The sequence below is a fragment of the Peromyscus leucopus genome, chromosome 3, assembly GCF_004664715.2.
Source record: "Peromyscus leucopus breed LL Stock chromosome 3, UCI_PerLeu_2.1, whole genome shotgun sequence".
In the NCBI taxonomy this organism is placed as follows: domain Eukaryota; kingdom Metazoa; phylum Chordata; class Mammalia; order Rodentia; family Cricetidae; genus Peromyscus; species Peromyscus leucopus.
In genome coordinates this window covers 145814327-145836509 of record NC_051065.1, presented here as the reverse complement: position 1 = coordinate 145836509, position 22183 = coordinate 145814327, and the positions used below count along the sequence as shown (strand labels likewise).

The 22183-nt window shown below is 49.9% G+C and overlaps 1 long non-coding RNA gene and 1 pseudogene across 1 annotated transcript; one reads left to right on the top strand and one right to left on the bottom strand.

The window, feature by feature from the left end:
- Positions 1-2046: 2046 nt before the first annotated feature.
- On the bottom strand, positions 2047-13003 carry LOC119087667. Its single transcript, XR_005091177.1, has 3 exons — positions 12873-13003; positions 5229-5351; positions 2047-2788 (listed from the first exon to the last, which is right to left on the bottom strand). It is a non-coding gene; the product is annotated as an uncharacterized LOC119087667 (long non-coding RNA).
- LOC114708840 lies at positions 3004-3104 on the top strand (annotated as a pseudogene).
- Positions 13004-22183: the final 9180 nt, after the last annotated feature.

Below are 22183 nucleotides of genomic sequence, written 5' to 3'. Positions count from 1 at the left end.
AGATGCTATTTCTGGAAAACCCCCTCAACCCAGGGGTCCATGTTGGCTCTTGTACTCCCCCTGGTGGTAAGATTTAAACACATACAGCCAAGTCGGCTTTAGCTTTGTCAAGTCTTGGGGACTGCTGACCCTCCCAACCCAGTGTGGGCACCAGCACACTCGGCCACAGGCGAGATCCTTTTCCCTGTCAGGAGCCTCCTGTACCAGTGTCCATTTATGTTTGTTGCTTTCACTACTAGAAGGTCCAGCTGCTTCCTTTATTCTGAAGGCGGGTATGTGAGCCTTCTGCAAACACTCTGGTCTCATCCTCAGGGATTTCCTGGGGTGAATCTTCTGCTGTCACCATATTCCTGGATTGGTACACATGTTGGTGGTGACCACCCTCAAAGGACCCTGGATTGGGGGTGGGGCGCTCAGTAGTTAGGAGCACTGGCTGCTCTTTCAGAGCATCTGGGTTTGATGCACCCACACGACAGCTCACAGCCATCTGTGACTCTAGTTCCAGAGGATCTGCCCTTTGTGGGTATCAGGCATTCCCATGGTGCCCAGACCTACACGCAAACAAAACACTCATACACATACAAAATAAAAATTAAGATAAAAAATTTCAAGAGAACATTTGCCTTGATGAATTCCCATCGTTTGCTGGCCTTCTGTGTACACGGTCCTCTGTAAACATCTTCGGCATAAGCTTGGGGGGAGAGGAGCCGCTCTTGGGCGTTGGCCTGCAGGTGTCCCGGCTCGCGCGCACGCGCACGCGCATGTGTGTGTGTGTGTGTGTGTGTGTGTGTGTGTGTGTGTGTGTGACTCATGTTCTCACCATCCTCCTCCGTTAGCTCACGCCTCTGTCCACTCAGGCCGTCGTGTTTGTTCAGCGGCAGTCAAAGGTCTCCTGTCCTAGTTTCTGGAATTTGTGGATGTACCACTGTGCCTAGCATAAGGGACTCTGTAGATGGATTAAGTTAAAGGATCTTGAAACGGGGATTATTTTGGCGGAACTTTGTAACCCAAAGAGGGTTTTGCTGTTTGCTTTTGGTTTTTGACAGGATCTCACTGAGTAGCCCAGGCTGGTCTTGAATTCTAGATCCTCCTGCCTCATCTTCTTGAGCACTAGAATTTGGAATCTCTCTCTCTTGAGACAAGGTCTCTCTATGTAGTTCTGGAGTCCTGGCTGCCCAAGAACTCACTGTGTGGACCAGACTGGCCTCCAACTCACAGAGAGCCTTTTCTTTCTGCCTCCCGAGTGCTGGGATCAAAGGCGTGCACCACCACACCTGATGGAGTCCTGGAATTTCGGTAGTGTGCCACCACTCCCAAGTTTGCAAAGGGGTCTCTCTTTAGAGGTATTCTACCTTATTTTCTTTATGCCTACGAACGATGAGTGTTTTGGTACATGTGTGTCCATGCACCACTTGCATGCCTGGTGCCCGTGGAGTTCAGACGAGGGTGTTGGATTCCCTGGAACTGAAGTTACGGACAGTTGAAATTCCCACACAGACAGTTCTGGGAGCCATCTCTCCATCCCACCAGAGTTCTTATGACAGAGAAGTAGGAGTTTCCTAGCCAGAGAAGTAGCTGTTCCAGCTTTGACCTGGAAGTACTACCCCCACTGAGGCTTCTGGTAACTGCCACACCTACCTATGACTTGCCCCTGGGGCAGTGCCAAGATGGGAGCCCTTAAGACCCGAGATCCTGATGTGCTGGGCCTCTTGGTTCCTGGTGATCCTGGATGCTGGATTGCAGACCGAGTCAGAGTTCTGGAGAACCCAGCTGGACTGCACCTCACTTCTCCCGGATCCTGTAACCGACCCCTCTACTGGCTGTAAGTTACCCCAAAACAAACCTCCTTTTTCACTACATGGAGTTGCCTTGATAAATCCCCACATTAGAGAAGGAGATGTGAGGACAAGCCCAGATTGGGATGATGTGTGGCCATGTGCCAAGGACCATGGGACGTCTCTAGAAGCCGGACCAGGTGAGGAGACGAGATCTCTCCTACAACTCTCAGCAAGAACTGCCCACTTACGTTAGACCTCTGGCCTCTGGAATGGTAAAATAATTAAATGCGTTATTTTAAGCCACTGCATTTGTCATAATTTATTACAGTAGCAGAAGGAAATGGACACCGCTATTAAAATAAACATTGGGACCAGAGTGCAAGTCTCTGTGGGATCCTACATGCAAAATGAATCGTCTCTTTTTTTAGTCCTCCTGTCTTTCTTTCAGCACCCAAGCTCACCTCGCCTCCGCCTCTCCTCCTTTTTCCCTGGTCTCTCACCTGCTGAGCGAAGAGGGGTTTGGTTTCCTGATATCTCTCCTGTTGTTGCCAGTGAGCATCTCAGGACTACCCGGGGAAGAACTGTAGTAGTCAGGGTTCTTGAGAGGGATAGAAGCTATGGTTTGAGTATATATTAAAGGGGGATTGATTAGATTGGTTTACCCGACGTGATTTGGGTAGTCAACCTAACAGCGGCTTTCTTCACACCAGAGAAGCGGGAAACCTGTAGCTGTTCAGTCCATGCAGCTGAGGTCCTGGCAGCCCCAGACTGGTGTGCCGGAGGCTGGAGGATTCTTGGAGAGTGACTGGTCTTCAGTCCCCATTGGAAACTTGATGAAGCTGGCATCAGTGGGGGAAGGCAGCGGCAGCGGCAGCGGCAACAGTCGATGAACTTGCCAATGGGATGTGAAGGCGATGAGGCAAACAGCAAAGTTTTGCCCTTGGATCTCCTTTATCAGGGCTGCTACGTGGTCAACAGGCCTGCCCTGCAGCTCTTAGTGATTCCAGACCCTGTCAAGTTGAGACACAAGACTGAACTATCACAGGAGCCAAGTCCAAACAGGGTCAAGTGTTAGAGGTGAAGGCAAGACCTCAGGCTTTGTGATTCTGACTCAGCATTGGTTCCTCCTTTGCTCTTGTCACCTCCCATACCAGGGGTCACACGGGTAGGGTGGGTGAGAGCGTTACAGATGCAAACACTCTAAATATTCCCTTCAGTCCTTCCTATCAGCTGCACAGATGCTAAAAACTGGACCGATACAGGAGACGGTCAGCATGGCCCCTGTGCAAGGATGGCATGCAAGTCTGGGAACTGTTTCACAGTGTGCAGCAAGATGGGAGAAAAGACTGAGGAAGGAAGTGGGCACAGCCAATGGGAACGAAGTGTAAGGACAGGGATGTAAGAAAGTGTCACCGTGAAACTCATCCATCATTTTGCGTGCTGATGGAAGCGCAGTGGTTAGGGGCGGGGGAGGGGGGGTGGCTCCGCAGGAGAGAGCACTTGTCATGCGACTGCCGAGGACCAGAGTTCGGGTCCCCAGCACCCTGTGAGAAGCTTCTTGGGCCCATCTGTCATCTTAGTGTGTGGAGGAGAGCGGTGGTAGAGCACACCTTCAGTCCCAGCACTTGGGAGGCAGAGGTAGGTAGTTCAAAGCCTCCCTTGTCTACAAAGTGAGTTCCTGGGCAGTCAAGGCCACACAGTGAGACTCGCCCTCTCAACCAACCAACCAACCTCCCCAAATGTCCAAACCCTCACCAACCAAACAAAGAAATATATGGGTGGCAGGGACAAGGGATCCTCAGAGGAGGTCGGTTCATTAGACTAGCCGGTTTCCTGAGCTCTGGGTTCAAACATGAAACTCTACCTCAATATAAAATGTGGAGAATGATTGAAGACAATGGACATCAACATCTGGCCTCCAGATGCACCTCCATACATGCACCTCACCCCAAACATGTGTGACCATGTGTAGACACACACACACACACACACACACACACACACACACACACACACACACACCACAAAACTTTAATTACAAAAATCCCTTTTAAATATCTCTTGGTTCAACAATCCCATTTCATGGCAGACATCCTTGTCTCCCGCCCCATGCCCAGCCTCTGTCACCTCCTGAACCTCATCACCTGAGACTGTCCTCTGCACACGTCCACGCCGAGCAGTTTAGCTCTTGCTGGGCATTCCAGTTTGTGTCTCTCTCTGCTCCTCCCTCTCCCTCAGCAAGACAAACTGTTTATCTCAGGATATCCTCCTTAGAAGGTGGGGGGAGTATGAAGAACCAGTGTTTAATACCGTCTATTTGTTGTGCCTAAGGCTTGTTTCACGGTTTTTTTTTTGCTCATTTGTCCTGTTTGAAGACTTCCCAGTCCCTTACTACCTCGGAGTGATTTTTCTGTAGCATGGCTCCCTTCTTATAGAACGAAGAGATGTCTTCGAATGTGTATATTATCTACTCAACTCTTTTAGCTAAAAACTCAACTCCATAAACGTGGGATGACTTGGCCGTTCTCCCTGTGACTTATGTGCTTTGACCAGGTCGGGCACAGCGTTGTGGTGTCGTAAATAGTGAATGCACAAGAACCCGATGTCCTGGGTCTGAGATGGACAGAGAGGCTCTTCTCTTCTCGCTCCCTTCTACATGAGTGCCTACAACTCTTCTTGCCCTTTCAGGACATGACATGCATTCCCATGTCTGGGTTCCTCACTCCCTTCCCCAACCCCAGTTCCTGGTCCTTCGGCATTTCAGCTCAGCCCTCTCTGAGGCTAGCTGAGCCGATACGTTCCCGGCCTCTTCAGCCATCACAGGTTGTTCTTGTCCGCTCTCAAAGCACACTCCTGTAGCGATTTTTTTTTCTTTCCGTTTTTCGAGACAGGGTTTTCCTGTGTAGCTTTGCGCCTTTCCTGGAACTCACTTGGTAGCCCAGGCTGGCCTCGAAGTCACGGAGATCCGCCTGGCTCTGCCTCCCAAGTGCTGGGATTAAAGGCGTGCACCACCACCGCCTGGCCTAGCGATTTCTGTTTTATTTATTTTAACTTTTTTTTTTTAAACAGGGTCTCAGTGCATAGTCTTGGCTCTTCTGGAACCCACTATGTAGACTAGCTGGCCTCAAAGTGATGGAGATCTGCCTGCTTCTGCCTCCCAAATGCTGGGATTAAAGGAGTGCGCCACCATGACCGGCTCTTGACTAATTTGGGGGGACAGGTTCTTTCTCTTTAGCCCATGCTGACCTGGAACTTAGTACGTAGCCCAGGCTAGTTCCAGTACCCGCAGCCATCCCCCTGCCTCAGTCTTATAAATATTAGATTTGCAAGCACGAACCTTCGTGCCCAGTTACTTGTTTCTTTTGAATTATCCACTAGCCTCTTAAAAGGTTCAGTCTGGGCTGTGAAGTTGTGCCTTGTGCATTTACACAACAAACAAATGTTTCCAACCTTGGTCCCCAGCTCCGTCATTGGCAGCTTCTGGGTGTCTCTTACTTCAGGTGTGATTCTCACTGATATCAAGGAGCCCATTTAATACGGAAATGTTCTTTGAGGTTGAGGCCTTGTCATTGCCTATAAGCAAAGAAAACATGTCACAGAGGTTTATGAACTTTCGAGGAAACAGCAGCCTAGATTCCAATGAACTCAGGTGGCCCAACCCCAGAGCCTCAGGCTAAAAGACTATCTCCTGGGGTGAGCAGATGTGTTGTTATTGGCAAGGCTTGGTGCCTTTTATTTTTCATTGATTGATTGATTGAAAGGAGGTCTCACTATGTTGCTCACACTGGTCCAGCTCGGCCTCTGGAATATCTGGGCTTACGGGGATGTGCCTGGCTCTCTGTTTCCGTCCTTTGATTGTAGAGGGTGAGTGACGGGGCTGGGGGTGGTGACCTGGGATTGTGCTACCCTGAGGTAACCTGCAAACAAACCGATTCTCATGTGAGTTTGCCCATTGGTTTTGTCCTTTGTCTGTCCCTCCTGAGCCTGTCCTTCCACTGCAGCATAGAGATCACTGCCCTTCCTGCACCATGCAAGGTGGGTAGGTGGGTGGGAACCTGGTGGGCCTGCCCTTGGCTCAGTGGTAGGCAATGGCAATATAGCTTCTCTTCAGGGTACTTCTGGATTCAGCAGAAGAGGCTCTGGGTGTGTGTGTGTGTGTGTGTGTGTGTGTGTGTGTGTGTGTGTGTGTGTGTTCTTTCTTTCATAGGAAGGAAGACAAGAAGGAAAATAGTAGCTGTCACAGGTCCGAACGCCAGGGCGTTCACCAGGTTGCTATGACAACCTAGGCAAATTGCTTTGCTTTTCTGAGACTCCATTTCCTTATCCATAAAGTGGGCTGCTATTCCTGTGTAGTCACCGAGAACCAAATGAGCCCTTGGATGTGGAAGGGCTCTGTAAACTGGTGACATGCTCACAAAAGAGCCTTTCAACTTGATCCATGCAAAGGTGTGTCTGCCACGTGTGTGAGGGCTCCTGGACCAGAACAGGGCACTGGATTCTCTGGAGCCCGAGACACAGGAGCTTGTGAGCGGCTTGACATGGGTGCTGGAATCTGAACTTAGGTCTTCTAGAAGAGCAGCGAGTGCTCTTAACTACGGAGCCATCTTTCCAGGCCTAAACTTAACTGTGATCCTGACTCTCAGGCTAAGGTGTGGTGGCTAGGCCTCGAGCCTTGGAGTCACGGACTTTTGGCAAGAGGAACATTTTTACTCTTTGAAGAGCTCGTTCGGTCTCCTGAGCATCTCCATTCCGAGCGTGTTGATTCCTGTTCCCTGCGTATCTACCTCACATGTACACTGAGTGCCAGGCCCTGTGGGGTTACAGGCACAGGCAGGGTCTACATCCTGCTTGAAAGGAGTCTACCACCCAACTGGAATGCAAAATAGTGAAGGAAGAATTAGTGGAGTGAAGGGCAGCAGGGATGTGGGAACACACACATCACTTCACCGACCTTGAGTAACCTGAAGCCACAAACCGGAGAGATGGGGCATGCTGGGAACAGCAGAAGGGCCCTCCCACTCCCACCCAGCTCAGTGGGATCTGCTTGGAGAAGGTTCTACCAAAGGGCAAGAGAACTATTGTGTTGCTGACACTGTCTTTGTGCCTCAGGGGCCATTTGACTAGATATTCTAGCCCTATAAGTGCCTTGTGCTCTTCAGCTGTGTCTGAGGTCCCGTGTGTGTGTAAGAGTGTGAACCTTAGAGTGTGAGTTTAGGCAGATCTGGGAAGGTGAAATGCGGCCAGGATGAACTCGAAGGAAAGGAGCTGTCATGGATGTCTATCTGGGACTTGTATATTATTGTCATGGAGTCATTGCCTTGAGACACTCAAGTCTGAACTCTATCTTATGACATAGGGGCCCCTGAGCTGGTGGCCTCCGCTGATGCCTGTCACCCGAGTTCCCCACATCGGGTGCTTTATATAATCCCGTGGTCCCCTCCCCTCCCGCCTCCTTTTCTCTCTCACTAAACTTTGGTTTTGCAATAATTTCAGGAGTACAGAGAACCTGCAATGATAGCAGAGCATTCTTCCTAAAGTTAACACAACTGTGGTGTATTGATAAAAATGCCATAACACTGCCACAGTGCTATTAACTAGGCTATAGATTTTGATCAGATTTCACCCACTTTCCCACCCAACTGATGACTTTGTGTTGCAGAGTGTGGGGCGTTTACCCACCACCCCCACAGTTCCCCAGAGTTTTCTTGAGTGCAAGCAGCAGGCAATATTAGATAGAAGGATTTATTGCGGAGAATATCGCAGAGATAAACAGATAGAAAATAAAGGATAGCCTCGAGAGGGCCTGGAACCTATTCCAACGGGCCCCGACTAGCTCTGGCCCAGGGTTTTTTATAGAGACGCCAAGGGGTGGAGCAAAAGACCTCCTCCCCCAGCACAGCCAAGTGCAGACCATCTCAGACACCTGCACTCAGGCCCATGGTCCTGATCATCCTCTATTCGGACCTGCTGGGTAAAGCCACGAGGAACCCGAGAACGGGCTCCCACAGCAGAGTCCAATCCAAGTTCCTGCACAGCATTGGGTGTTTTGCATTCCTTAGACTCTTCTGGACAACTTGCTGGGCTCTGTTCCTTTGGCCCTATGGCTCTCTTGTTTGTGGTGACTTTTCTGTTCCCAGCGAATCCCTGGTCCTCCAGCAGCATCCCTCTCTGAGGGCAGGGCCACCATTGGGAGCTTGGTTAGCAGGGAGCCTGGAGAGCTGGCTGTGAGCATGTACCGCTCAGCATCTCCCCTGCACACAGCATCTCCCCCTGCACACAGCATCTCCCCCTGCACATAGCATCTCCCCCTGCACACAGCATCTTCCCCTGCACACAGCATCTCCCCCTGCACACAGCATGTGATGTGACTCTCGCTTGGTTGTGTGCCTTCTTACTGAAGATCGAGCAAACGCTGCATTTGTCAGTTTTCTATCAACAGGACAGAGCACTTGTTTGTCCTCGGTTTCTTTTTAACTTTTCTTTTTAGATTGTATTAGTGTGCATGAGTGTTTTGCCTCGGCGCCTGAGGAGGCCAGAAGAAGGTGTTGGGTCCTCTGAAAATGGAGTTACAGGTGGTCATGAGCCACTACGTTGGTGCTGGGAATCAAACCCGGTTCCTCTGGAAGAGCCAGCTCTCCAGCTCCCTTATTTTTATTTTTTGCTTGATTAGGTTTCTATGGCTGTGATAAAAGACCATGGCCAGAAGCAACTCAGGGAGGAAAGGGTTAGTTTCAGCTGATAGCTTCTAGCCCACCATGAAGGGATGTAGCAGAATCTTAAAGGGTCTTATTAATAAAAAACAAACCCAGAGCCAGGTGTTGGGGTGAATGCTGGGAGATCAGAGAAGCAGAACAAGCCACAGCTACCTCACCTTGCCAGTTTCTCAGCTGATCCTGTTTCCTCAGACTGGAAACCTCTGTGTCCTCATTCGGAATGAATCTCAGCTGAACTGTGCTGCTCAAAGCCTGAAAGCTTAACCAGCCAAATGCTTCTAGTTTCTGGTCTTCACGCCTTATACCTTTCTGCTTTCTGCCATCACACCCTGGGATTAAAGGCTCACTTTCTGGGATTAAAGGCGTGTGTCACCATGCCTGGCTGTTTCCAATGTGGCCTTGAACAGAGATCCAGAGGGATTTCTGCCTCTGGAATGCTAGGATTAAAGGTGTGAGTGCCACCATTTTCTAGCCTCTGTATCTAGTGGCTGTTCCATTCTCTGACCCCAGAAAAGTTTATTAGGGTGCACAATATTTTGGGGAACACAATATCACCACAAAGGGAAGTCAGGGCAGGAACTGAAACAAAGACCATGGAGCTCGTCGCTGGCTGGCTGACTGGCTTGCTTCCAGCGGCCGCTCAGCCTGCTTTGTTACGTCACTCAGGACCACCTGCCCCAGCAGTGGCACCGCCCAAATCATTCATCAACAAAATGCTCTACAGGCTTGCCTATATGTAATGGAGTCAGCCTGCCCGCCTGCCCACCTGCCCGCCTGCCCGCCTGCCCGCCTGCCCTCCTTCCCTCCTTCCCTCCTTCCTTCCCTCCCTCCCTCCTTCCTTCCTTTCTTTCTTTGAGATTATAACATAATTACAACACTCTCCCCTCCCCTTTCCTCCCTCTAGGGGCATTTTTTTTCCCTCACCGAGGTTCTTCTTCCAGGTAACCCTAGCTTGTGTCAAGTTGACAAAAACCCAACCAGAACATTTTTTCCTTGGCACACAGTTTGGGATCCTGCTGTGTGACTTGTCCAGGCACCAGCAACAGACCAAAGAAACATCCTCTGTGAGTGGAGCTTGGTGAACCAGTGAGTTTACTGGGGTTACTTACAGGATTGGGGGTGACTGAAAGGCAGCGCCGCATGGCTGGCTCTCTGGAAGCCGTGGAACTGGGGTGGCCTTCGTAACTTGCAGGCAGTTCCATGCCGAAGTCTCCTTCCTTCCACAAGAGCCCGTGGGAGCGTGGGGAGAGGTCTTGGGAAATGTGTAACTTTCTGAGCTTTGTAAGTTTCTGCTATGTTCAGGATCTCAGGAACTTCCCTCAGCAGGTCCAAACAGTATAGAATGGACTCTGGTGTGGGCCCTGCATTGGATGACTGGAGCACAGGAGGCAGGGAAGGATGGCATGGCTGGCAGAAAGTTGAGAGAAGCCAGATAGGGCCAGGATCCACTGGTGTAATAATCTCACCAAGGTCCTTCAAGAAATCCGTCAACCTTTTTTTTTCTTTCCTTCTTTCTTTCTTTCTTTCTTTCTTTCTTTCTTTCTTTCTTTCTTTCTTTCTTTCTTTCTTTCTTTCCTTCTTTCTCTCTTTCCTTCCTTCCTTCTTTCTTTCTTTCTTTCTTTCTTTCTTTCTTTCTTTCTTTCTTTCTTTCTTTCTTTCTTTCTTTCTTTCTTTCTCTTTCTTTCCTTCCTTCTCTATTTCTCTTTTCTTTCTTTCTCTCTTTCTCTCCCTTTCTTTCTCCCTTTCTTTCTCCCTTTCTTTCTCCCTTTCTTTCTCCCTTTCTTTCTCCCTTTCTTTCTCCCTTTCTTTCTCTTTCTCCTTTCTTTCTTTCTTTCTTTCTTTCTTTCTTTCTTTCTTTCTTTCTTTCTTTCTTTCTTTCTTTCTTTCACAGGGTTTCTCTGTGTACCCTTGGCTGTCCTGGAACTTGCCCTGTAGACCAGGCTGGTTCTAGGGCACACTCCCAATTGACCCAAAGGCCTATTGCTAGGCCCCACCTACAAAACCTCCATCCCTGGAGATCAGGCTCCCAACCCATGAGCCTCAAGAACATCCTAACTATGGCTAGCACTAATACATATTACTTCTCATTCTCTCTCTAGCTGTGTCACCCGAGGGGCCATGTTTACAGTGACTTTCACAGGGACAGTGCAGAGCTGGCAGCAGAGCTGGAGGCCAGCCTCAGTCTACTGGTTTGCCCATCGCCAGTGTCCTATGTTGGGTCGTCTCGGGTGCTTTGCTTCAGCCCGTGTCTAGGAGGGTTTCGAGGCAGTGGATGAGTCCTGTGATTTCTTCCCATCCCGCACGTTAAGAAGGATCTCAGCATCCTTGGCTTTGGGGACTCTCCTCCAGCTGCTTGGGCTGTAGGTCGCTGCTGGCAACCCACCCACTTTCCAACCTGCCTTTTCCAAGCAAATCAGGAAAAGAGAATGCCAGAGCCCTGGGTACTCCGACTTGCCCTCCACCTGAGGCTTTGCTGGGTGTCTCCGCTTCTCCAGTCCATGCTGTCTGCACCCTGGAATTTCTACTGCAGGAGGCGCCAGCCTTTGGGGCCCCTTGAGGAGCTAACTCTCTGTTGAGCTTTCGCTTTGTGTCTGCTTCTAATGCGAATTTTGAAATAACTTATTTCTTCATCTAGTTAAGAAGTAAGGATACTTATCAATGGATGGGGTTGTTTCTTTGGTTTTTTGTCAGTGTCCTGTCCAGCCTGACGAGGCATTTGTTCACAGCTTCCCCCAGAAAGTCACACAACAACTTGGTGTTGACTTCTGGCCTTTACACGCACATGTACACGCCTGGATGCACTCTTTCCCTCACTCATGCATATAAACATGAAAACACATGCACATGCACGTGCACACACACACACACACACACACACACAAACACGCCCACTCACACACTAATGGCTCCCTGATTATGTACACACCTTCTGGTACCCGAGAAGTGTTATGTACCATGGCAAAAGGGACTTTGCAGATTCAGTTAAGGTTAAGCACTTTTCTATGGGAGTGATCTCTTTGAATTATTCAGATGGTCTCCATCTGACTGCATGGGTTAGAGTGTGTTCAGACAGAACTGTGGTACAGCGTCTCAGAGAGATATGACTATGATGGTTTCATAGCTAAAGAGATAGGCTATAAGCCAAGGAATTTGGCAGCTTACAGAAGCAGAAAAATGCAAAAAAAAAAAAAAAAAAGCAGAAAAATGAACTAAAAAAAGGCAGCCCTGCTTACCCATCTTATCCCAGAGAGACCCATGCATCAGATCTGACCTTAAGTGCAATACACATAAACGGGTGTGCTAGATTTGTGGGAATCTGTCACAGCAACAAGGAAACCCATACATTCTATGCAGAGATCTAACCCTATCACTAGGGAGATTGCAGAAGTATTAGTTCCTCACGGTTCTGCCTGGGGTCTGGGGTCTGGCGGATCTGGGCTGGAATCCAGACTTAGCCACATGCCGATTGTGCAATCTTGGGCAACTTATGTCACCCGTGTGAGCCTGTTTCATTTGCAAAAGGGAAACAAGAACACTTGACTCACAGGGTTGCGCTGAAGATGAAATCAGATATATGCCAAACATTTAGCTGAGCGTATAGGCAAGTAGTAAATGTTAGAAAAGGATTGCTTTGGCGCTGTTCTGGGTACGGCTACAGTGACTATAACAGGGCTTTCTCTGAGTTCTATGGCTCTCACTCCCCTCTCTTTTGACTCCTTACGGATCCAGGAAGCTACCTGGGAATCACCCCTTGGGTTTTCACCCCCTCCTCCTCCTCGGCTGGTGTGCTTGCTTCCCTTTAGGAGGGGCTCTCGTTGCTTAGACACTGGCAGGCAGTGTGAGGAGGCCCGGGACTCTGCTCCTGTGTCTTGGGAATGATGTCTACAATGACTGCCCAGGGTAGTGACTGCTCCGTGAGTAGGCAGTGTCTTTCTCCCTTCACTTCTTACCCTCACGCCATTTCAAGGGCACAGTTGGACCCTGGCAGGCTTCTGCACCTCTCCTCCAAAGTGTAGACTCCCAGAGCGGTGGAGGCCTTCGCATTCCTCTGAAGTTTGCATTTGTGAGCTCCCTGCTCTTTCAGCGAGGTCTTTGTACTGCTGGGTAGATCTACTGAGCAGAAACTTTCCCTCCCAGCCTGGAAGCCTGCCATGTCCTGCCCTCTGGGGCCACCTCCAGTGAACCTGCTGGTAGGAGGGGGGGGGGGTTGGGGAGTTGGGGCCTGTTCCAGCTCTGCTAATTCCTTCCTGGGTGGCCCCAGGATTGCGAAACACCTATGAAGGTCAGTGTGGAAAGCATCCTAGCTTCTGTAACCAATGCTTTGTGAATTACACATCCCTCCCATCCCCCCACCCTGAGCCATATCTTCTAGGTTCCTTACCTGTTCCTTGGGGAGGGGGTTGCCCCGCCCCCTGCTGCTCCAGGGGTGCAGGACCCAGACCTGGGCCCCAGCCTCTGGGGTTAGGCCTGCCTTAATTGTCTGGAATCTTTTCTGTTGCAGGCCAGCCTTGACTTAAGCCCCTCCCTCAGGCTGGCCACCCTTCCTCCCTCCTCAAAGCCCCGCTTCCCACCACACAAACCCCACAGACACTAATGCTCTTGCTGGGCACAGAAATACCATTGTATTTTTAGCTCTGGCCCTGCTCCATCCCACGAGCACCCCTCTTGGCGCGAACTTGGCCAGATAGTCAAGTTGTTGTCCCCAGTGCTGGAGCCACAGGAATGCGCCCACCCCGTAACATTTACATGGCTCTTCCCACATCTCTCCTGCCACCCTTTTGCCTCTGTGACTTGCATGATTGGCTTGCACACACCTCTCCCCTGCTCCCATTGCACACATACACGTAAGAGCACATGTACACACACATCTGGAAACTCTAAAGGGGTTTCTGTCTCCTGACCCTATCCTTTGCCCTTCTTTCTGGCAGAGGAACTGCCCCAAGAATACCAGCCCAAAGGGAACAAGGACAGACAGAGAGAGGGAGACACGTTTGCTTCTTAGCCCTCGAGGCCAGTTGGTTGGAGGTGTGCTCTCAAGCGCACATGCGTGTGCAGGCACACCTGCACCCACACACCCACCACGCGCACCATGACATGTGTGGTGCGTACATGTGCCCTCTGTCTTGTCTATGGCATGGAGTTAACCTGTGATAGACAGTCTGTGTTCTGAGGCAAAATGATTCACCTAAAGATACCAGGACAGGCACCAAAACTACACAGAGAAACCCTGTCTCAAATAACCAAAACCACAAAAAAAAAAAAAAAAAAAAAAAAATGATATCTGTGAAAGATGCCTGTGGTTTCCTTTTCAATTTAAAGAGGGGCAGTCAAAGGGGGAAGACCCTTCCCCCACAAATCCAGTCCTGGCAGAAAAAATGGTTCTTTTTTGTTTTGTTTTTCTGAGATAGGGTTTCTTTGTGTAACAGCTCTGGCTGTCCTGGAACTCACTCTGTAGACCAAGCTGGCCTCGAACTCACAGAGATCCTGTGCCTCGCCGCCGCCGCCGCCGCCGCCACCACCCGGCTGAGAAAATGGCTCTTCAAGGTGAGAACTGTGTTTCTCTACACTTATCTTCCTCTAAGCCAACTCCGTTCTAAGTGTCTTTTTTTTTTTTTTTAACCAAGGAGAGCTCCAGAGCACAAGAGCATGCAAGTGTTTATATTATGGCAGGCACGTAGACATCAGAATCAGAGAACAGCCTTGCAGAGCTTTCTGCCCACCTTCCTTGAGGCAGGGCCTTGTGTGGTCTGCTGCTCTGTAAGCCGGGCTGGCTCTCCTGCAAACTTTCAGAGATTCTCCTGCCTCTCGTCTTATCTTACTGTAGGAGCCTGAGAATTAGAGATGCCTGCCGCTGGCCGTGGGTTCCTGAAACCAGGACCCAGCTCCTCACTTTCTTAACTCCGGTATTTTTAGTGTGGCTCTCGCTGTCAGCAGAGAGCTTCCTGGGGACTGGTCGTGGAGTAAGGCACGAGGCATTAGATTCTCATTCTTCTGAACCCAGGGACTGGAAGTGTGCTAGGCAGGCTCCTTGTTCGTTCTTCTTTTTATTCTCAGTTTCTCAGGGTGACACCCAGTCTTATTTCCGCTTTCCTAACACACTCTAGACTCTTTATTTCCGCTCAGGTTGGGCACACACTGATGCTTCAGTTAGGATCTTTCTCTCCCAGTATCTGCGAGGCAGATTCTCTCTCTTCTTCAGCCCTCTGTTCAGCCCAGAGCTTCCAAGGCATTTATTTCCTTCTGCTTTGATCCCGAAAGTGCCCTTACAGTCAATCACCTGTCACGTAGTACATTCCATTTTTATTTTTTATTTTTTCCTTCTGTGCGTCTCTTTCCACTTCCATAAAACCTTCCCAGGCAGAGGCCATTCTTTTTCTTGAGGGCCTAGAACCAGGCCTGTACCACAGCCTTAGTTCCTATGGGAGAATATAGGAAGTGGTATTGAGTAAGGCCAGAAGGGCTTGCAGAGGAAACCTCCCAGGCAGCTCGGGCCCTGTAGGTGGGTAGAGAGGCACTTGGTGTCCCTCAGAGGACAGAGTAGCTGCCTGTTAGCCAGGCAGGATACACTGAAGCCTCAGGGCTGGCACTGGGAGCTTGCCTAGGGGCTGCGTTGGAACAACCGCCAGTGATTCCTGCCCTTCTTTTCCCGAGCAATGAGTTAGCTGGGCTGGAAAAAATGTGCCAGGGAAATGACCCCTGCTGGCAGGGCCAGGTTGTGGCCATGGCCGTGTTGATGGTCAACAACAACAACAACAACAAAAAAACCCCTTACTCATACACCCTTTCTTACATTGTCTATCAGTGTGGCTGCCTGTGGGAGCCCAGCTGGAAGACCGCTCCCACATTTTACCCCAGGGTGCTCTTGAGGAGAGAGGGATAAGAGATTTAGATACAAGGACAGAGGGAGAGAAACAGAAACACAGGATAGCTTCGGGAGGGCCTGGATACTTATCCACCGGCCCCTCCTGTCTCTTCTAAAGGGCTTTTTGTAGGAATGCCAAGGGATGGAGCAAAGACCTCCCCCTAGCTCAGCCAAGTGTAGACCCTTCCAATCACCTGGAAAGCATGCACATGGTCAAGCAATCCTCTAATGCAGCTCTGCTGGGTAAAGCAAGCTCAGCTTTCTCTAGGAAACCTTTATGGGCCTCCACAGCTGCTAGGGGCGAGCATAGTTGGGGTCCTAAGCCCCCAGTGCCTCAGACTATGAACTCAGTTGGAAGTTGGGCTGTTACAGATGCAACTGATTGTTAAGATGTGGTCACACTAGAGTGAGCTGGGCTCCAGTCTCACGATGGCTGTCCTTGTGCAAAGACACCACAGTACACACACACACACACACACACACACACACACACACACACACACACACACGTTGACATTGCTGAGAGAAGATGGCCAACCACAGAAGAACAAGTACTGGACCATTCCAGCGAAGTGGGACCTAAAAGAGCCAAATGACAGAAAATAACAGTGGTTACCAGGAACGGGGGACTCCACGGGGGACTCCACGGGGAACGGGGAGCCAAGGTTCCGTGGACAGATATGGAGTTCCAGGTGGGGATGACTAAAAATTCTGGAGCTGGGTAGTGACACTTAATGCTGCTGTGAAATGGTTAAAATGGTTTTATTTATTTGTTTGTTTGTTTATTTTGAGACAGGATTTCTCTGTGTAGCCCTGGCTGTCCTCACACTTGCTCTGTAGACCAGGCTGGCCTAGAACTCACAGAGATCCGCCTGCCTCTGCCTCCTGAGTGCTGGGATTAAAGGCATGTGCCACCAATGCCAAGCTTTAAAATGGTTTTTAAAAAATTACTTTTATTTTACTTCTTCTTTTTGAGGGAGAAAGCCTTTACATGGTCACAGTCCTTCACGGTGGGGAGGTCCTGGGGGCAGAAGCTTAAGGTGGGTTGCCACATTGCATCCATACACTGGAAGCAGAGTGGTGCTCAGATAGTGTTCTCCTTTTTGTGTTACTTGCTTTGTTTTTGACATGGTCTCAAAATGCAGCCCTAGCTGGGCCTGAACACATGATCCTCCTACCTCAGCTTCCACCGCACCCTGAGCTGCTACATCTGCTTTATAATATTCATGGACACACTAATGTGGAAAGAAAGAGGCAGCACAGTGCGGGAGATGATGGACAAACTTGGAGAATATTCGTTGACGAGACAACAGGTTGATTGCAGAGAATCAGCAGCTAGGATGAGCCTGGCCCCATTACCATCAAGCCCACAGGAGGGTTCAACCCACCCCCGCCACCCTCTGCCCCCACCACCCTCTGCCCACCCACCCTGCCCATGCCACTGTTAATATTCTGACCCACCCCTTGGGGCCGCCCTGCATCCTCTTAGGAAGTAGAAGCCCCTTCTTAACGGAAAACTCCGCCCCTTCCCCCCTCTCCCCACTCCCACGAGGTGTGCTCCTCTCGACCTTTCTCTTCTCTTTCTCTCTTCTTTCCCTCTTTCCTATCTTCTCTCCATCTCTCTAGTATAACAAACCATTTCCACGTGGATGTAGCATCTGGGTTGTGAATGTCCACTTGCAGCCTCACTGCCACGCCCACATGGAGTGGGTCGCCCGCCAGCCTGCTGCTACATCTGCCCAGCATGCCAGCATGGTTCCCTGCACACATGGGAACCCTCGGGGTCCCCCATGCAATACAAGATGACTCTGCAGAGGTCCTCCTGGCGCATTTTCCTGCCTGCCCTCAGCCGGTAAGCCTCCTACCCCTTCGGTAAGCCTCCCTTTGGGCCATTTTTCCACGACTGAGGATTCGCTCATCTCTCTCGATCATGGTGCCGGCACCATGTGTCTTTGGGGCTCATAGCCCCTCGGCCCCACCCCTATGCAACAGATTATGGGGGCGGCCTGTGGCCTCCACGGCCCATAGCCTTTGAGAGGACAGTCCATTGACATCTTGCGCCATTTGTTAGTCCTTGCTGCCTCTCTGGGATGCTGGGGGTCAGCCTCATTTCACTCGCTGGTATCACGTATCTTTTGAGCTCATAGCCCCTGTGTGACGGCATATGGAGGCAGCCTGTGCCCACTCAGTTCCACGGCCCATAGCCTTTGTGACAATGGTCCACTGGCTAGCTTGCGCTGGCTGTTATACCTCATTGTGGGAAAATGCGCCTACCCTATCCCAGCTCCCTCCTCAACGCCAACTCCTCATGCTCCTCCAGTCTCTGGCTAAGCAATTATGTCATCACCTGTCACCAAGTTGTTTTGTGTGTGTGTGACATGTAAAATGTGGAGCTATTTTGTGTGCTAATTTCTTTGTCTGTGATTTAAATTTTTATTATTGTTAGGACAGGGTTCTTGGAGTAGCCCTGGCTGCCCCACTGGCTGCTCCGCCCTGCTCAGAGCCAAGCCCCTCCTCCCTCGTCAGCTCCTCTTTCCTCTACTGCTGCCTCTACCTGGGCTGAGAGATGGACATGTTAACGTGTTTCTGACAGACTTTTAAATGCTTCACTTTACCTGTTCCTTATCTGTTCAGTTTGTCTTGAAAAAAAACAACAACCCCCAAACAAACAAACAAACACCATGTGAATACACGTGGTCAGGTGTCATATTTGATAGGGGCAATCACATGATCAGGCAGCACCATCTTTTTTTTTTAGTTTACAGTTTATTTTATTTTTTTATTTTATAATTTAATTTAATTGTACATATCAGCCACGGATTCCCTTCTTCTCCCCCCTCCCTCCCCCCATCCCCTCCCATCCCCTCCATTCCCATCTCCTCCAGGGCAAAGACTCCCCTGAGGATTGAGTTCAACCTGGTAGCTTTGGTCCTGGCAGGTCCAGTCCCCTCCTCCCAGGCCGAGGCAAGTGTCCCTGCATAATAAGCTCCAGGTTTCAAACAGCCAGCTCATGCACTGAGTACAGGACCTGGTCCCATTGCCTGGATGCCTCCCAAACAGATCAAGCTAATCAACTGTCTCACTTATCCAGAGGGAGCCTGATACAGTTGGGGGCCCCTCAGCCTTTGGTTCATAGTTCATGTGTTTCCATTCGTTTGGTTATTTGTCCGTGTGCTTTATCCAACCTTGGTCTCAACAATTCTCGCTCATATAAACCCTCCTCTTTCTCGCCAATTGGACTCCTGGAGCTCCACCTGGGGCCTGGCCGTGGCTCTCCAGGCAGCACCATCTTAAATGATAACAACCACGTTGTCTAGCCACCATCTTGGCTAAGGTCAAAACAGGCAGGTCATATGACCTCACTGCCATCTTTACTAAGGGCAGCGTGAGTGGGGTACCTGGCGCTCAGGCCATCAATATGGAGGGAGGTTAGGGAATCACTTCCTGCTGCGTCTTGTTTCACCATTGTTTTATGGGCCAAGGAAAAGTCCTCCGGCCTTGGCCTGGCACTCCCCAGCTGCCTCTCTCAGGCTCTAGTCGTCTGGGTGGAGGGAAGTCCAGTCATGTCCTGCCGTTTGTTCCTCCACAGCCACTTGTGTGAGTGGGGCTCAGAAAGGCACCCACTCCCCTCCAGGGCATCAGTGCAGAACCCCATGCAGGCGGTATTGTTATATTAAGATTTTAATGCTGTGGGATAATGCTTTTGTACACTGGTTTAGTAAAATGCTGATTGGCCAGTAGCCAGCAGGAAGTACAGGTGGGATAAGCAGACAAGGAGAATTCTGGGAAGAGTAAGGCTGAGTCAGGAGACACCAGGCTGCTGTTCAGGGAGCAGCATGTAGTGGCACAGAGGTAAAGCCACGGAACACGTGGTGACATATAGATTAACAGAAATGGGGTTAGTGTAAGCAGTTTTAATTAATATAAGCCTCTGTGTGTTTACTTGGGTCTGAGCAGCTGTGGACCTCGTGGGACACAAGAAAACTTTCAGCTACATTTTAAATTCCAGTTTTAACATTAATACAATTTTGATACATGTTGGGTTATTGGGTCACAAACTCAGGATTTTAAAAGGATTTTAAAATTTCCTTGGTTACTCATTACTTGCTTTTCTACGATCTGGATTTCAGTATTATAATCTGGCTGTACTCAAAGATCAGCCCCCCCCCTCCATCCTTGCTAACTTCATAAAGCTGTAATTAACTGGGAAACCTGTATGTTCAGATTTAAGTCATATATGTGCTCTCAAAGTTGTAAATATATCTAACAGAGTTTGTTCTCCTGGTCCTCAAATACCGTAGAGATCTGAGAATATGGCATTTAACATAAAAGTCTTTTGATGATTAAGAGACGTATCAGCTCCTGGAAGCATCCTGTATCTCCTCCAAGAGACGGATGGCCGCAGAAGAACTTCCACCCGGAAGCTTATGGCAAGGCTGGGCGTGCAGCGAAAAGCTGAGATCCTGTCCAGACTGTGAAGAAGAGGAATAGTGGAGGACCGATTGCCCCATACTGCAAAGTCAGGGGGCGTCAGTCTCCCAAAATTTCTACTCCACAGATAAAACCTGTCAGATCTTCTGGGCCTATCAGCTGAATGAGTGCTTCCTTTGGGGCTTCTGCGCCCCTCAACGACAATGGAGAGACTTGGGATTAGGTAGCTGGAAAGAAAGCTGTCTCACTTCTTGCATTTATCCTTCTCAGATCTGACAATGTTTGATGACTAGGGTATATCAGTTTAACAGCCCTAATCCAAAGATACCTTATTGACAAGTTTCCTATTAAAATTATAGACAGCTAGGCCTCATTCACAGACTTCATGGTACCCCCTGCCCACACCTATCTGCCCACACCTCCCTGCGGACACTCTGATCTCCGACTTTGGCTCCAGAATCCCCAGGCAGCATGATTCTCCTTCAACAACTCAGTCTGTGGTGCTTTGTTACCATAGCCCCAGAAAGACACAATGCGCCTCTGTGGCTGGAACCCCGCTCCAGCCCCCTGGCTTCCTCCAGCCCCCTGGCTTCCGAGGGCCCTCTCGGCGGCTGGGGTTCCATCCCTCCGTCTGTCCTTTGCTGTTCCTGTCCCCTTTGCCTTCTCACTTCCCTGCTGTCCTGCCACACTGAAGTTGACTTGGTCAACAGGAAGCCAGGGATCTTTGAAGCTTGTTCAAAACCTGTCCTCAGGCCTGGGTGCTTTACCCAGCCCCTCCGTACACATTTGTAAATGACTGTGTGCAGGAGGGAGGGAGGGAGGAATGAGTCACTTCCCCGATCCCTATCAGAGTTGCTTTGAGAGGATGCCTGTGTGCGTAGAATAAGCTCGGACAGTAGACCCTCCGTGTGTCATGGTGACAGCTAGTCAGAGCAGAGCCCTGTGGCCTCTCTGGACTTCGGCGAAAACCGCTACAGGGCGTAGTCTGGCTGGGGTTGCCTTCAGTTTAGGGCAGGGGCTGTGAGATGGAGTGGGAAAGCCCTTCCCATAGGACCCCTGAACACAAGCCTGGCCCTGGTTCTAGTAATAGACAAGTAAAGGAAAAGGCTTCCATGTCGTCCGCAGCAGGATCCGGAAGTGGATAGGGATAGGAAGGCAGAGCAGACAGTGGGGTCAATGGAAGGCTCATTTCCAGACCGCAGGTGCTCACAGTGGACAGGCAGGCGGAGGGGACCAGGCCTGGCTGCTCTCATGGAGCCTCTAGAGGCAGTTGTGAGAACACAGGAGATACTTTGACAACAGGGCTTGGAAAAGACTGCAGGAAGGCAGTACCAGCTGAGAAAAGCCTGGCAGAGGGTAGGGAGGGCGGAGAATGGGAAACGTACAGTAGCAGGGAGGTGGGTTGTACAGGGCTATGTGGGTCTGGGGTAGCTGAGGTGGAGGGTGGGGGTGGGGAAAGGCTGCTAGTGAGGGACAGTGTGGCTGGTTAATGAAGTACCCCAGCTGTTGTGATAACCTTCCTGGGGGCATTTGAGCAAACATCTATTCACCTCAGGGCACCAACAATGACCAAAGAAACCATTCCATTTCGTCTCCCTGGGGGAATTGGTGGCTTTTTTGAATTTAGGAGCATGGCTTGACTTGATTTACTGAAAAGGCCACTGCAGGACAGATGACAACTCATACAATCACACTAGCTGCATCACTGCAGCTTGTGAATCATAAATTTCTGAGCTTCCTGATTTTTTAAATTTTATTTTATTTTATTTTTTTGAGACAGGGTTTCTCTGTGTAACAGACTTGGTTGTCCTGGAACTGTAGACCAGGCTGTCCAGAACTCACTCTGTAGATCAGGCTGGCCTTGAGCTCACAGAGATCCACCTGCCTCTGCCTCTCAAGTGCTGGGATTAAAGGTGTGTGTTGTCCGATGTTTCTCTCCTGCCTGACAGTTCCCAAATAACCACTTAGAGACTTATTATTATTATTTTGATTTTTTTCAAGACAGGATTTCTCTGTGTAGTTTTGCGCCTTTCCTGGAACTCACTTTGTAGACCAGGCTGGCCTCGAACTCACAGAGTTCTGCCTGCCTCTGCCTCTCAAGTGCTGGGATTAAAGGTGTGTGCCACCACTGCCCAGCTTGAGGCTTAATATTATTTATAAATGATCAGCCAATAGCTCAGGCTTGTTACTAACTAGCTCCTACAACTTAACCCATTTTTATTAATCTATGTGCCTCTCCGAGGTTTGTGGCATTTGCCTCTCTCCCATTTTGTATGTCTGACTAATTCTCCCTCTAGCAGGTAACTCCCTGACTCTGCCCTTCTTCATCCCAGAATCCTCAGTTTGATTGTCCCACCTAACTTTATCCTGCCTTGCTATAGGCCAATTAGCTTCTTTAT